At 34.2% G+C, this 14,734-nt stretch overlaps 1 protein-coding gene across 1 annotated transcript in view; it reads right to left on the bottom strand.

The window, feature by feature from the left end:
• Smp_148760 (hypothetical protein) overlaps positions 1-14,734 on the bottom strand; it is a gene marked incomplete at both ends in the record, with an annotated part of 103,085 nt that overhangs the window by 39,381 nt on the left and 48,970 nt on the right. The window lies entirely within an intron of this gene.

The raw sequence follows: 14,734 nt of genomic DNA, 5'->3' as shown, positions 1-14,734 counted from the left end.
GGATTCGTTTAACTTATTTAACCAACAATGAGAACAACTCACTGTAAATAATCTGATAGTAAGATGCAGGATGAAAGTTTTATTTTATTTGGGACTCATCGTTGCACATATCTGCTCAAGATAGTTGTTATCTGAACTTCGTTCAGTGTTCAACGTCAGCATCCAGTATTTTAAATTTTCAACCTTAAGATCTCAGGTACAGAATACATAGTATTCATATAAATAGTAAATGACTTCTCAATAAAATGTTATGTACTAGTTTGACCACATTAATTAGATTTCCGATTTTTGAACTCATTTCATACAACATTACAAACATAGACAGGCATTTCGTCCTGTTTCTGATGCAACGGTTGGATGTACTTTCATTTCTGTATTACTGTCAACGTCGTAACTCGAATCAAGTAATATCTTCCGCTTAAAACACTCAAAGCATTATTCACTAAGCTAGTGAGTACAGATAATCATTGGTCTTCGAATATCGATGTGAACATTAATAGTGGGGGAAAGACATTACACCCAATTAACGAGTCACCAACAGAATGAAACAACCATCTTGACTCTACGATGAGTCATTTACAAACCATATGAGATAACTTCTGTTTATGATAATAGTCGCAGTAATCTAATCAGGATATTTATATCTTAAAAGTGACGGATTAATTACAGCTCATAATATCAATGGAAAGATAGAAACGTAAATTACTTTGTTCTTTAACGAAAAATTATTTCCCATAAAAGGATAGAAAAGATTGCATCATTCGAGACCACAATTATAAAATGAGGTTACTCAATAATCAGGAGATTAGAGAAGATATAAGAATGAAAATAATTTTCAGGTCAGAATTATGAAATATAATTGTCCAATTGACAAAAATGAAAAAAGACAGAAAAAAACTCAAGGGTCAGAATAATAATCATGAAAAATTATTAAAGGATAATAATAATTGATCACGGTTTAAAACTACAAAACACCAATTTAAATCATGTATACCAAAACATACTACAGAGGGGAATTAGGACCAAGGAACGATGAGAGGTTGGACGTATCGTTTCCGCACACAGAGTTCGAGCTTGAATTGTTGGATCGCCAATGTCTCATCAGTGCATAAGATTTTGATTCGACCTCCCTTCGATCCAGTTGCTTTGATTGTGTGGATTATTTTAGAGGAAGACTCCTTCTGAGTGATATGTCCATAGTTGATTAAGTGCTGTCATATTGAACTGGTAATTTTTTTGCATCCTCCTTTAAAAAGCCATGTCGGATAATGTTCTGAAGTGCGTTTAGAAAGTGATCGCTTTGTGCAGCCAATGTAACTTGTGCCACAGGTCAGAAATCACATCAATAGATATAACTCTCGATTCATATGACTTTGACTACTCAATTAAAAATATCAATGTAAATGGCGGGAAAATGATCTTATTGTATATCACTTGACGGGTTGTGAAATGTCAGCCAGCCATTCGGAAATCAAATGATACGGAGAGTTATTCATATCAAGTATAGGACGTAGTGAGACGTTCTTCTATGATGGAGTTGCAGTGGGTTCATCATTGGGCGCCCTCTTGCCTGATAGTTTCATGGCCGATCTGGAAAGTACGGTACTTCAATCAATAATTAAGAGATTCCACTTATATAAGTCATATATGGATGATACCTTTATTATTTGTGAAGAAGTTATCGACTTCAATGACATTTTGAATCGTTTCAATAATTGTCACCACTCAATTCATTTCACGTTGGAAGCAGATTCGAACGAAGAATTTCATTTTTTAATGTACGGTTAAAAAGGTCAGATAGTTCTTTACAAAGATCTATATATAAGAAACTAACCCGAAATGGGCAGTATACGGATTTCCATAGCTGGGTATTATTTATTTATTTTTATTTAAACACATATATATTGGTACAAAAGGGCACCAGATACATATGCGCCACACAAAATAATGAAAGTAGGAAGAGAAGGGATGAAAAGATAAGGCGGACTGAAATGTACAACCAGAAGACTCTTTCAGTTAAGAAAGTTAGAACCACTCTTTATGTAGAAAGTAAAAGAAGGTTGCAGCAGGATCGCCACTGGCTTCTATTCTGAGCCATATCCGATAACGTCTCTAGCCACTGTGTTGCACCATCTCTCGGACCCCAGCCAGGGAGTCGTGAAGGACCAACAGAAGCTAGCCCTTTGCAGCTTTCTTTCATGCCACGACACCATGTCATACACTGAACTCCTCTCCGCTTTTTCCAACCAGTCCCACTGAGTGCCAGTGCCACTGACTAGAAAGAGAAACTTAATTCACACTTTATCCTCAAGAATTAGGTGAATACGTTCTAATGACACACTAGATGACGAACTACGTCAACTTCAACGGATACTCATCAGAAATGGTCATCCACCTAGATTCGTCGATAGGAACTTAACACCTACACCAACAATTCAAAAGAAAAGTCTTTATGAACACCGAATTTAAAGGAGAAACGGCTGCTGAAATTTTGAATAAACAGATCTCAAAATGCCCGAATAAAACTTTCTACTCATCTAAGCACCGTATTGTTTTCTTAAGCTGGCCTACCATTCACGGATGTATCAAGGATAAACTTCCCCTTTGGGCCACATCAATATCTATTGATGTGATTTCTGACCTGTGGCACAAGTTACATTGGCTGCACAAAGCGATCACTTTCTAAACGCACTTCAGAACATTATCCGACATGGCTTTTTAAAGGAGGATGCAAAAAAATTACCAGTTCAATTTGACAGCACTTAATCAACTATGGACATATCACTCAGAAGGAGTCTTCCTCTAAAATAATCCACACAATCAAAGCAACTGGATCGAAGGGAGGTCGAATCAAAATCTTATGCACTGATAAGACATTGGCGATCCAACAATTCAAGCTCGAACTCTGTGTGCGGAAACGATACGTCCAACCTCTCATCGTTCCTTGGTCCTAATTCCCCTCTGTAGTATGTTTTGGTATACATGATTTAAATTGGTGTTTTGTAGTTTTAAACCGTGATCAATTATTATTATCCTTTAATAATTTTTCATGATTATTATTCTGACCCTTGAGTTTTTTTCTGTCTTTTTTCATTTTTGTCAATTGGACAATTATATTTCATAATTCTGACCTGTAAATTATTTTCATTCTTATATTCTTCTCTAATCTCCTGATTATTGAGTAACCTCATTTTATAATTGTGGTCTCGAATGATGCAATCTTTTCTATCCTTCCATTGACATATATTTACCAAACAACTAAAATTTCTTTTAATCATAGAAATTTAGACAGGTTTTTTCGTTTTCCAATTTGCTTCTTTTAGTTACACGCAATGAATGACTATATTAGACTATTCAAATACTAATGGATACCATAATTATGATGATGATGATCATTTGCATAATTATGATAACGGTGATTAACAAATTCAGTTATCTATTTTCATTTCATATCTCATCATACTGAGAAAAATAAACGTATCATTGTATATTGAATATGATTATCTGTTGTTGTCTGTTTTGAAGTATTAATAAATAGAAGGCTACATTTTAGCGTCTACGTTGAATGGTAAATACCGTTTGTGGCTTCAGAGGGTGGTGTTGACGTTTTGTTTTTCTACATCGTTTCATTTCATCATGATACTTTTATTATTTTTCTAAACAATAACATCACTACAAAAATTTTATACAGAGCTTCTTTTTGAACTGCTAGACAAGCAGCTTACAATGTACACACTTGATTTGATAACTAATGTCAGCTAAACAATATCAAATAGACCTAACTGAAATATTGTAAATTTATAAGAGTTAGACATATAAATCATTACATACCAGCTGAGTGATATAAAAGTTAAACGTTTATCACTAGACTTGAACGTTCTGGCTTCGATTCCCAGTGAAGTAGGTATATGTGCAGTGTTAAGGAGTTACATATAGGGACAAAACAAATCTATAGTGTTTCTCAGTTTTCAATGGTTATCTAACTTAAGTTAGTCCACGATAAAAACTATAAAAAGGAGTTAAACATGAAACTACAAAAACCTATGCGACAAAATAATCAGTCAACTTTAATCTAATTTACCTAACAGTGTATACATGATAATAAATGAGATTAGTTAGTTTCTATGTAAAGAATTTAGAACCTATCCGATAGGACTGCTTATGTACAGATAAACAAAAAAAGGAATTAATTCATTAATTACAAAAAAAACTTGTGACCATAATTTATGTAAATTGAGAAGAAATTAAACCATTAGAATAACTGTTGTTGCCATGATGAATAAGTATGTAAGGGCTCAATAAGATCTCTATGATTTGCTGGACTATTGTTTCATTAAAACAGTAAAAAAAAACACGAATTATTCCATAATGTAACATAAATCTCATGTGAAATAGTATCCTTATTAGTTCACATTTAATTTCAATTATGGAAGGTGAGAAATTAATGAATTGAATCCATGTTTACTTGATCAATCCATTGATGATAACATGGATATAAATGAGTTATACAACATTGATATTTGTAAAAGACAAAGATTATTTTGACTCAAACGAGATAGAATACAGATTCAACCAATCGAAGTTCAAAACGCTCAGTCATACTAAGCTGTAGCAATATGAATACATGAGATTGTTGAATAAGGTAGATTTCAATAAAGAAAACTATGCAAAAGTTCCTATGTTTACTTAGTAAAACAGACAATTTTACCATTTCATTGAAATCATAAACCGATCTAAGTTAGAACACCATTTAATACCTGGAAATACACTGGACGGCCGTTCTGTTTTAGTATAGAACCCCTCAGTAGTGCGAATCCACGATCTTGCATAAGAGACTCGAACTCGGGACCTTCGTTTTGATGCATGAAAGCCTAACTTTTAGACAACTGAGCCGTCATGCTATGGTGTTAATATCAAACTTCGATAAATTCATGACATTCCGATGACATCTTCCATTGTCCTCGGAGGGTAACTCTCTCACATCTGACACGGTTTAGCTACGCTGGTTACTGTTGTTTTCCAGAATAACCATGAAAGTTTCACAATTAAATCATCTACCTTAGAGAGCTGAACGACATCAAGAGCATTCATTTAGGTGACAAACAGCTTTACAAACTGTTAGTGCATCTGAAACGACTATTATAAAGTAGGTATCGTTACCAAGAATTAAATTAATACCATCAAACAAGTTGAGAACTGGGTAAATTGTTAATAGTAATAAACTGATAAAATATTTTTTAAATTTTAAGTCACGAGTCGAACTTAGCTAGACAACCACTAAAAGTCTGGAAGTGTGGAAGGAGGAAGGCCTTAGATTAGACCCCGGCTCGTAGAGTCCTATATTATGAGGAAACATATATTCAATGTTTTCATATTTTCAACGGTTTTCTGATTTGGATCAATTCGTGGTCTTAATAAAAAAACAACAACAAGGCTAATTAAATCGTTTATAGAACAAAACTACGCCACACTCCATCCAAAAAAAAACACCTATCTTGATTATTATTATTATTATTATTATTATTATTATTATTATTATTATTAGTACTTTGTTTCTTTTTGTTGTACTAAAATTAAGTTTCAAAAACAATATTAGTTTTAAACGTTCGTAAACGGTGCACAAAAAGTCTCCTGATTCTGTTTTTCCCCTATCCCGGAACGTCATCTACCTTCTTAAACATTTAAACAACAAGCAATGTATGTGTGTAAATGCGCATAATACACAGTTGTGTTTTTTCACATATCTCTATTAAATTTTGTATCTACCAATCAGAAACTAGAACCAATCAGCTGTTTTAACTGGAAAAAGAACTTCTAATCTTTTTTTTATTAGAATACTTTTTACGACTGTTTCTTAATTGTAATATCCGACAGAAATGACATCTAGGGTAGGAGGTGTGTGTGTATGTGAACTATATAATATGTGTTTTGAAAAACAAAAATTTGTGTACATGTGTGTTTCCGTGTAAATAGCCATAGAGAATATATATATATATATACATATATATAAGGATCATGGCTAAGATTGAGACATCAGCAAAGAATGTTGTCATTTGAAGAGAATTTAAACAGATACTAACATGAATGGATTATCACAAAATAAATAAGTGTTCTTTTCTATGCTAAAAGACGTCCTTACAGACGAATTCAACTATACTTAAACTATACATACGATATAATGTGATGATTATATGTATTCTGGATAGAGATACCTTTGTTGATTCTAGAAAACACTTATAATCATTGCAATATTTACACACACACACACACAACTGCATACTCACTCATTGAAGCAGTTAAACAGAAAACAAATGAATAATTCAACAACAATTTGTCATATTACAAATCCTTATCAATCTGGTATAGCTGGTATACTTATAACACATGTAAGTATTTCATTAGCTATATTAGGTATTCCAGCTAATCTACTTACATTAATTGTATTAAAACGTGATTCTACAACAACAACAACAACAACAAGTGGAGCATTCATATCTACATCTACATCCACAACACCAACACCACCCCCATTAACTATATCCAATACAATTACTTCTATAACAAGTAATCGTAATTCAATTAATTTTATATTAGCTACATTAGCAACTGAAGATATTTTAATTATACTATTATATAGTTTATATTATGTAGCAATACATTATTATGAAAAATATACAGAACAATTATTCTATTTAAATATAATTAAATATGCTGATAGTCCTATATACTTTTTATTAAGTTGGATTAAAGTTGCCGAGATCTATACCATTTTATTATTAAGTTTACAACGTTATATAGCAATACGTTGGCCATTACATTCAACATATTTATGTTCATTAGGTAGAACTAAACGTATATTATTAGGTATTATATTATTATCATTTTTATTAAAATTACCTAATTTAATATTAGGTTATCGAATATTAATAATCAATAAACAATATAATCGATTGATTAATGATTATTGTATAGAATATCAATTAGAAGAGATATTTATTAAACAATCATGGTATAGAACATTTAAAATTATCTATGTACAAGTATTAGATCAAGTGATTACATTTATTATACCATTAATTATATTAATTATATTAAATATTGGTTTAATATTACGTGTTAAACAAGCAACTATTCAACGTTTACGTGAAGATAGTACCGGTTTAATGTATAATATGAATTTTAATAAAAGAAAGTTTAAAACATCACGAGGTTCATCGACATTGTCGACAACTACAACAACATCATATCTTCAGCACAACCATCATCATTATCATCATCAAACACAACATCATGCACATAATCGAAGTGTTACTTTAACATTGATTGGTGTCATTTCAATATTTATTTTATGTGAAACACCGACAACAATATGTTTTTGTTATGAATTTTGGGAATTATTAACTGAAATTACACAATCAGATCAATTATCAAATGAAAATAGTAATATAACAACAGTGGTTCCAGAATCTTCATCATCATCATCGTCGTTGTCGTCGACAACAGTAATATCGTCATCAACTGAACCAGATTTTTATTATTATGCTTATCCAGCTGCATTATTATGTATTTTAATTGGATGTACTAGTAATTTTTTTATTTATATGTTAATTGGATTAAAATTTCGTCGTATGTGTATTATGTATTTACGTGAATTATATCAAAAGACAAAACGATGCTTTCAGTTAAGCTGTTTTTATTGTAAATTAAATCTAGTCAAAAGTATCATTACTAACACTACTACTGCTAATACCATCATTAACCCTACTACTAATAATAATAATGTTAGCAACTATCATGATCGTCATTATCAGCAAAATGAGATGATTTATTCACATAATAATAAAGTGTCATTATTATCCCCTACTACAACATCACCATCATCGTCAACATCAACTACGCGAATCAAACTGTTACCGTTATCATGGAAAAAACATAAAAAACAAATTTATTGTAAACATAAATTGGAAAATCTTCATCAACAAAAACAACAGAATAATAGTAAACATCATCAACGACATAACTGTTATCATCATCATCACCACCACTATCAACAACGACAACCACAAGAAAATCTTCAACCTTGTGACAACCAACTTGTACAACAAAATACAATGTAAGAATCTAAATAACACTCCTCATAGACAGACAAGGTAAACATTATTTTCAGACACAGTAAATCATATTCAAAAATATGGTTGGTGATTATCAGCACACACTGTAGACATTATATGAAAAGTATTCATGACAGGTGGAAACTATGCAAAATTAACAGTGGCATTATTGTTCTAGGTTCCTGTTTTATTCATTATATCAAATATCACTGGAAAATTCTTCGTTTCATAATTTTACACTGTAATATTCTTTTTTTCTTCTAATAGTTCAGTCTACTATATCTCTTTGTAACTGAACTGCGTCACTCCACTCCATACAACGTTGTAGATATTGTGAACATAATTATTTATGAACTTATTTCAAAGATTAATCGTTAAACAATACCACCATTTCACAACGTTATCACAAGAAAAAAACTTCAAATAAAAGTGATACAATCAGCATGTAAGAGAAAGAGTATCAGCAGACAGAAGGAAACAAAATCTTTCTTTTCGAACAAGTAAGCGGTGTATATAACTAAGTTTCCTGAGAGAAGTGTCTAACTCTTTTAACTGAATGATAAACACACACCTACAAAAGTATTAATGACATGTGAAAGCATGATAATAGTAATAATGTATAAATATGAAAATAATATTCATTTTATGACATAATAATAAAAATTATTATTGCTTCATGGCTAATAGTTTTGATGAATTATTATTAGTAGAAGTAGTAGTAAAGAGTTATCAGTTCTCACCTATCTTCTAGCGTGAAATCCCAATCAGTCTGTCAGTCAGCTACAACGTAGGACCAGGCACATTTATACATCGGTCCAAGTTGCCATACCTCATTAGCACAACAAGATCAACACCGGATTCATAGAAATAGTTAATTTAGTGGTGGTAGTATATGAAAGATAGGTTGTGTATAAGGATATAGTATAGGAAGGAAGAACGTTTTGAAGCAATTTTATCTCACCGTTTAAGAAAAGAGTGTATACACCAACGCCATTGTGATCGATTCTGAGCCATGTCATCCAGAGTCTCCAACCATTGGTTACGATAGTCGCGCGGACCCCAACCAAGTAGTCTGTATCTACCAATATGGTTCAGACTAGAAGTTAGTGACTTCAAGCACTGATGCCACATTCTGGTTTGGCCGCCCCTAACTTTCTTCCAACCATCGCCAATACTAGTCAGCATAGCGCGTCGCGGTAATCGGTGTTCAGGCATACGTAACACGTGGCCTCACCATCTCAGCAAGTGAAGATTTACAATTTTATCAACTGATTACCCATCATTCTCTAATACCCTGTGTCTAACCTCACTATTACTTACCCGGTGATTCCAGCAGATGCGAGCAATATTTCTCAGACATCTGTGGTCAAATACTAGTAACTTACAAGTATCTTCTATTCTTAATGGCCATGTTTCACAGCCGTAATTTAGAAGTAGATTTCTTGAGTCCTACCTCTAACAGCACTCAAGAAATTTCAATAAGACAATGCTTATAGTTTGATAAGGAAACAGTTGTCAAACTAACAGAGATTTATGTAGTTAAACAATTTTAATTAAAATATTTAATGCGTAAGTAAGGTAATCATTCATGAGTCGATTGAACCCAGACCACCATGGAAAAAGTTGTAATGACTTGACGGCCGTTTCATCCTATTGTGGGACTCCTCAGCAGTGAGCATCCACGATATATATATATATATATATATATATATATATATATATATATATCCTATCCTATCATGTGGGAAACCTTAGCAGTAAGATAATCAAATTTTTATGAGTTTACTCAATGTTATATAATGAGATTATCAACGAATCCAATCACGTAATACAAGCAACGTACTTAATCATTTTTTCATAAGCTACTAAGTAAGATAATAAACTGCATTATACAAAAAAATACTTTATGTAATTCATCGAAGCAGAACAACTGTAAGCATGACCACCATAAAAAGCCTGGAAGCACTGGACGGCCGTTTCGTCCTATTGTGGGACTCCTCAGCAGTACCCATCCACGACCTCGCCTCGCGAGATTCGAACTCAGGACCTACCAGTCTCGCGCCAGAGCACCTAACCGATAGACCACTGAGCCGGCATCCGATGGTGTTTATGTCTAACTCCAACCAATGCACGAAGGTGAGTAACCGTTCACCAATGTCTTCAGTGAGTTGATATCCCTGGTGGTCTAGCTTCAATTGACTCACGCTTTCAACAAAAAATTATTTTTGTCTTTTTCAATAAAAGGGATATAAATAGTTAAATGGTGGATCGATCGAAAATAAATTTGGATTTGGAGTTAAGAAATATAAAATTCTACATTCTATGTACATCAAGATCAAGAGTACTTATCGTGATGATTCAATCAAGACATATTAGGTAGAACATTTGTTTAGTTAGGTTATATCACATCAAACAGATAATTTGAAGGACATTAAGATAAAATGCAGCAACGTAAGGTTCAAGAACAGACTCATACTGCCTCAGATAAGGTGTTAAAGCGGTAAACTATTTCTCGCAGACAACCAGAATCAACAGTGATAATGTCATACCACAACAGGAGTGGATTAAAAAAGTCCTATTCTAAAAACCAACACACCTCACCTAGCTCCGCAGATTTCTGTTACCAATAGTAAGGTCATTATAGGATAAAACTAACACATCAGTACCTACTAATAAAAAGCATGTATGACCGAACTCAAGAAGTCATTCTTTGAGACCGGCAATCATGTCCATAGGTCACGAAGACCACTACTAATTCAGTTTCCTTTCCAAGTTCTTCAAGGCCAAGGATTATCCTATTGTGGCCAACCAGGATGTAACAGCCGCTACCCACTTCTAACAGTATTTGAGACAAAATACATCTATTTTTAATCAATTATCGTATTTAAATGAGTCTTACAAAATAGTTAGATAGAATCTAATGAGATTGGTTATTGTTTAAGGCAACCATGAACCTTCATGACTATATAAACGTAACATAAACATTATGCTTATTAGTGTTAAACAAATTAAAACCGTAGGTAGATGCATAATTTATTGTAAATGTTAACTTACAGTTATCTAATAAACTGTTAATCAGTGTACATTCTTCAACTCTTAATACCATAACTGCATAAAATATTCCCATTATTATCTAGTGAATTAATAATGTGTCTGGATTGGTAGCCTAAAGGTTTAGGGATTTGGCTTTCAGCTACTATGTCACAGGTTCGAACCCTACTTCGTTTACTTCCGTTTAAGCAACCATATAATGTCACTAGCCCTCATACTTAAAATATCGTCCGAACCCTTTTGTACAGTTATAGTAGATAAACATCATTACCAAATCATCATAAATAATCAAAAAGAAAATAACTCAATAAACAAGAATGTTCAATATACTTAGATTTGACCAATAATTTATATGTTAAAGTCGGTCAGTGATACTATTTGGCTGTCTTTAAAACCAATTAAATGTAACAGGGATGTTTCCTTGAGTTCTAGTGGGAAGCAGTGACCAGTGGAGTTCAACCAAGTCTGTTGTAGAGATATCAACTCATTGAAGACAATTAGTGAACGGTTGCTCAAAAACATCGTGGATTGGTTGAAGTGAGACATTAACACCGTTGGATGCCAGCCGGCTCAGTGGTCTAGAGGTTAAGTGCTCTGGCGCGAGACTGGTAGGTCCTGTGTTCGAATCTCACGAGTGCGGGATCGTGGATGGGCACTGTTGAGGAGTCCCATAATAGGAAGAAACGGCCGTCCAGTGCCTTCAGGTTTTTCATGGTGGTCTAGCTTCAATGGACTCATGATTTCAACTATGAAAATATTGAAATCTCCACAAAAACCCCTTCTGATCTAAATGTAATAGAGTTTGAATCTAAGATTTAATTTGTTGATAAATTAATTGAATCTTGAGAACATGGGAAAGTAATATCCATGAGTTCAGATGAAAATAATTTAAACATGGAATTATTTAATGAAATCAGATAGATACATATATATATATATCCGATTAGGATTATCAAAACAAAAATTTAGTCATAGTTAAGACAATAAGACAATAATATACTACTTAAATGACAACAGATAAAATCATAAGTAGTGTAATATAGAAAATTTTTTTGTTTAATGTTTACTTTTTATTATGTTTCTGATATTATTCTAGATAAAATAACATTTATTGCTTTACTTTAATGTAAAAGTATTGATAATAATGTTGTCTAGAATTGATCATGAAAACTCTACAATTTAGTTAGTTATTAAAACAAAAAATGGATAAAATTAGGAAGAATTCGAATGACATGATCAAGAATATGAATACTAGTAGTGATAAATTAAATAAATAAAAGCTATTTGTAGCATCTGCTGAAAAAATCCCAGAAAATCTCAGGTAAAAAAGTTAATGCCCTGGTGCGGCCGAGAGTGGGAAGAGTCCGCTCTCCCTCTCTAAATACTCTCACATGGCCACGCGTATATATACACTACCAGGGAAGTTCTACTCACTGTCTTCTCGTGGCATTACAGTTGTTTACGAAATTGAGAGGACGAAAAGTGAATGTCCAGCGCCTTACCCAGGTTGGTGAACACAGAGGATCCACCTAGGGGAGTTGGAAAACCCTCATTCCAAACCAATGGTGCACATGGGCTACAGTATCCTAACGGAACAAATGGCATATGAATCAATCGTTGATCACCGGCTACCATGGGAATGCATCTCCTTACGATGCTGCACTGTCTTGTGGATCATACCTTTAGATCGAAGACTCTGGGTGTAGCCCCTTAAGAAAACCACCTGTTTCGGTTTGGGCACCTGGGCAGTATCACAGCCCTGACACAAATCAAATGAGATTTGTGTGGCGCATATTTATCTGGTGCTTCCTTGTACCAATATTTATGTGTTTAAATAAATAAATAATAAATCATCATATAGAAATATATGAATAAACTAAACTATTATTTAAGAAGAGATGTATAGTATCTAGCAATGAAAAAACATAAAAGAAAGCTACAATATGGTTACCAATGGCTTCTATTTTAAGTAGTATGTGACACCTGAAGCTAGTGAAATGCACAACCTCTCGGACCGTCGACAGGGATAACCTGATGGGTCGACAGATACCAGCGGCTTTCTTTTATACCTCAGAACGATGTTGTATCATAATCGGATAGCCTTTCAAACGTTTGGACGTAATCTCATGGTTAGAAATTAATAACTGATGTGAGAATCGCAGAAATGACATTCGGAACAGATGTTTGAGCTACTGAAGCCGGTATTTCCAGGTAGTGGGACTAAGTGACTAGTTATCACAGCGAATGAAAATACATTGCCATACCTCAGTAACGCTAACATGATGTCCTGTAATTGTTTGAAGAAAACAACGATCGAACGTAGAGAATTGTTGAATATTCCCAATTTAGATAGGCTAGGTTTCATAGTCACAGAGCAGAACTCCTCTCACTGAGGTTTAGTAAACCTAGACTTTTACAGCGAGCTAAAAATTACGTACCCTCTAACGATGGTTAAGATTGGCATTTCCCGTCCTGGCTTTCAATATACGCATATTAATTTTACTAGTCCACGGGACGAGCACTCACAACTATCCATATCGAAGAGTGAATGCAGGCATACGTTCCTGCTAGTTTTCCAAAGATACTTTGTAAAATGCTTGTAAACTTTACAGTAATAATGTAAATGAATATACATTGGAAATATCTACAATGCTATGTTGAATATTACTTCTTTACGTCTCAGAAAGTAAAAATTCCTTAAATTGAAGAAAACGTTAAACTGTAAACGGGCTTGGTAAGCAAAGATGGATAGTGGCTAGCAGTGGAATCCAGGAGGCGCGTTTCGTCCTATTTGGGACTCGTCAACTGGATGTACCAGCATCGCAATATTGATGCTCACTCTGGGACTCGAACCCAGTACCTTTCGCCCCCAAATGCCCTGGTACGGCCGAGAGTGGGGAGAGCCCACTCTCCCTCTCGAAATGCTCTCACATGGCCAGCGAATATATAGCCTCTGTCAGGGAAGTCCTACTCACTGTTTTCTCGTGGTGGGGGTGTTGTTTACGAAAGTGAGAGGACGTAAAGTGAATGTCCGGCGCTTCAACCGGGTTGGTGGACAAGGCGAGTCCACCTATGGGAGTTGGAAAACCCTGATTCCAAACAAATGGTGCACATGGGCTGGCTCCAGTATCCTGAAGGAACGAATGGCGAATGAACCTTCTGCTGGTCAACGGCTACCATGGGACTGCCCTTCCTTACGATGCTCCACTGCCTTGTGGATCAGACCTTTAGGTCAAAGGCTCGGGGTGTGGCCCCCTAAGAAAACCACCTGCTTCGGTTTGGGCACCCGGGCAGTATCACAGCTCACACACAAATAAATGAGTGTGGCGCATATGTATCTGGTGCCCTTTTGTACCAATATATATGTGTTTAAATAAATAAATAAATAAAACCTTTCGCTTCAAACGCCATCGCGTTATCCACTCGGCCACTGAGTCCTGATAGTCACTTGCTTGTGCAATGGGGTGAAGTTGAAATTTACTTAGTATTGTTTGTTTTGAGTCTTCCCCTTTTTGATGTTTGTAGGTGTTATATCGGAACATCGCCTTCTATGCACCTTTGCACTTATTGTG

Source organism: Schistosoma mansoni (assembly GCF_000237925.1).
Source record: "Schistosoma mansoni, WGS project CABG00000000 data, chromosome 4 unplaced supercontig 0032, strain Puerto Rico, whole genome shotgun sequence".
In the NCBI taxonomy this organism is placed as follows: Eukaryota; Metazoa; Platyhelminthes; class Trematoda; order Strigeidida; family Schistosomatidae; genus Schistosoma; species Schistosoma mansoni.
Note: the sequence above shows the minus strand (reverse complement) of the source record. Positions and strands in the feature narration are given on the sequence as shown.